Genomic DNA, 2,807 nt, shown 5'->3' with positions numbered 1-2,807 from the left:
TGCACAGCCCCATATTCCCAAGTGGTACTAGAAGCGGTAGTAGCGAGAGCGAAAGTACCGCAATAAGCACTACTAGCGCTTCATGTATCTAATAATAAAGCGCCGAGCGCTTCTGCCGTCCGTCGCTGGCGGTTATGTAAAAAAGTCCTTCTGTTTTCTGGTATTCAACCCGCCGTTCAGATTTAAGTGAAGAAGAAAAACGTTTCAGTGATTAAAAAGAAAAACACCTCGAGCTCACCTTATCCACGCCGTCCTCCACCGCGGGATCCTCTCTCCGACGATCCGCCGCGCCACCCCTTGCCCCGCCCGCCACCCCCAACCCATCCCAAACCCACTGTCGTACGTCGCCGTCGTCACCATCCACCTCGACCCCGTCTCCCCTCACTCCCTTCTCGGCCATAAAGGGTGCCGCGATGGCCGCCGCGTAGCCCCCCGCGCACGGGCAGCCGGATGGCCGACGGCGGAGACGGGGAGGGCGCGGGCGAGAGCTGCTGGCCGGCCCCCGCCGCCGCCGCCTCCGGACACGGCGGCGGCGATGGGGTGCTGCTGTCCGACGTCAGGAGGGAGATCTACGACCGCCTGCGGGCCGTCGGCAACCAGGAGGCGCTCGCCGACCCCTTCTTCGACCGCGTGCTCGAGGACCACTACTAACGCCTCCTGCCAAGGTCCGTCCTTTCCGCCCACCCCCCCATCCACGCGCGCGTTTTCACCTCACAAACACCCCTCTCTCTGTCTGTCTGTCTGTGTCCGCGCGCGCCGGGGATGCAGCTACTACATCGACCTCGATGTGAGCATGGAAGACAGGGATCCCCCACAATTACCGTTTTGATTTGGAGCCAGAGGTTTGTCCTGCTGAAGGTACTGCGCATGGAAGTAGAGGAGCATGATAATACAGTAAGCAGCAGTGTGCAGGGAAGATTTCCTGAGTTTAATGGATGGATGAATTTACCCTTAGGAATCGGGCGTGGAAGACGGGGCGGTTGTCGGGGTCGGCGCACTCGGCGAGGATCCGGCGGTGGAGCAGCACGTCCTCCGCCTTGTTCACCAGCGTTCCTGATTGAACTCAACTGACATTATGCAGCTGGTTCTCATCTTGATCGAAGACAGAAAACAATTGGCACTCGAACTATCTTCATAGATTAAGGAACGTCTTAAAGAAAGGTTTGCAGCCAAAGAGCAATATAAGCAATCCAAGGTAGAATTAGACTCTAGAACTAGAAGCCTGGAGAATGAGAAGACTGATGTGCAAACTACCTTGGAACAGGAGCTTGATAGGCTGATTAGGCGGTCGGCGTGCTCACTTGGGGCGTCGGACCAAGCACGGCTGCATCAGCGGCACCGTCGTGGGTCTGGTGTCGATGCTCACCACCAGCACTGGCTGCAAGATGGTCGCGTTGCTCAGGCGCCACAGCGGCAGCATCCTACGGCTGCAAGATGGTCGCGCTGCTCAGGTGGCATAACGGAAGGAGGGCCCGGGTGCCGCCAACGTTCCTCATCGTACTGCCCGTGCTGGCGGGTGCGCTGCACAGGGAGGTGGTCGCGTGAAGACTGGAGATGCATCCTGCCACTCTGATGGTGTAAAGCTCGATGTCCTGATTGTTTGGGGGGATCGAGTGTTCATTTTTTTGACACAGTGTTCATTTCTTCTTGTCGCAGTATCACACACCGTTGTAAACTGCATTCTTCTTGCTGTTGTTGGGGTGGCTTAGTTTCGTCGTTGTGATATTTATGTGTGCTAAGGTTCACACACGTCTGTACCAATGTTGGCCTAACTATTTATTTATTACTGCAGACGTTAGCTTGGAAGAACTGGAGGTGACTTTTGCTCCCTCATCCATGGGTGGAATTTTCTGTGAGCGAATCCGCATATCTAAAATACCAAGGTGGCAGTTTCAAAGCTATGCAAATCAAATACATGTTAGAATGAATGTCTCGCATTCATTGCCAGAAAAGTTCCATTGAAAGATACAGATTTACTTTCATGGGTAAGTCTTGCATTGTCTGAAGAAAAATAATAATGAATATATGCATCTTTGCTATGCAGCAAATTGAAGCGGTTTTCATTTCCAGGAATGTTTCTACCGGTTTGTGCAAATGTGAGATGGGTGAATGGCAAGCTCTGCACGGTGGCACGTGGAATGCTGTGAAGTCTCCCTACAACAGCAGATATGTTGATGTGAAACTTGCTCATAAGAAATCTGTTGTCTTCAGCCTTTCCATTTAGGAAGGTAAAGATTTCTTTCCCTGAAACCCTTCTGTTTGTGCCAGTCACACATATTTAAGAGCATATGTATCTGTCCTTTTCTCTGAAATACTAATTCATCCTCGTTGGGTGTAATCAAAATTTGCAGAGCTTCACAAGTGGCGTTTAGCTTGCCTTTGGTATTGGATTTGTTCTGCTATTCCTGTCACCCATCGTTAGTAAATGGGCACCTTTTTACTATAGCAGCTCTATGGCTCTTGGAATCCTACTTGTGGTGCTGATTGTCATTTTCCAGGTACTGTTTTAGTCAAATACCTGTATATGATTCTCTTGATAAAAATTTCATTACTAAAAGAAGTGAAATGAAATTAATGCGTTATGTTAGGGTGCCGAAGCTCGCTAGCGGCATTCCGGTCGCCGTAGTGCGCCGGCGGTGGGGGCATGGAGGAGTTACCGAGGGACGGCGAGGCGGCAAAGGGCTGGTGCCGGAGCCCTCTAGCAGCATCCCGATCGCCGTAGTGCACCGGTCGTGGGGGCATGGAGGAGTTGCGGCGGTGGCGAGGGCCGAAGCCTTCACCGAGGGATGGCGAGGCAGTTGAGGAGG

General features: G+C 52.6%; 1 pseudogene; it reads left to right on the top strand.

Moving 5' to 3' along the window:
* The first annotated feature begins 223 nt into the window (after positions 1 to 223).
* Positions 224 to 2,510, top strand: LOC123410880 (annotated as a pseudogene).
* The last annotated feature ends 297 nt before the right edge of the window (positions 2,511 to 2,807 follow it).

Source organism: Hordeum vulgare, chromosome 7H, assembly GCF_904849725.1.
Source record: "Hordeum vulgare subsp. vulgare chromosome 7H, MorexV3_pseudomolecules_assembly, whole genome shotgun sequence".
Classification (NCBI taxonomy): domain Eukaryota; kingdom Viridiplantae; phylum Streptophyta; class Magnoliopsida; order Poales; family Poaceae; genus Hordeum; species Hordeum vulgare.
The sequence above is the reverse complement of the archived record's forward strand: the minus strand, read 5'-3'. Positions and strand labels throughout refer to the sequence as shown.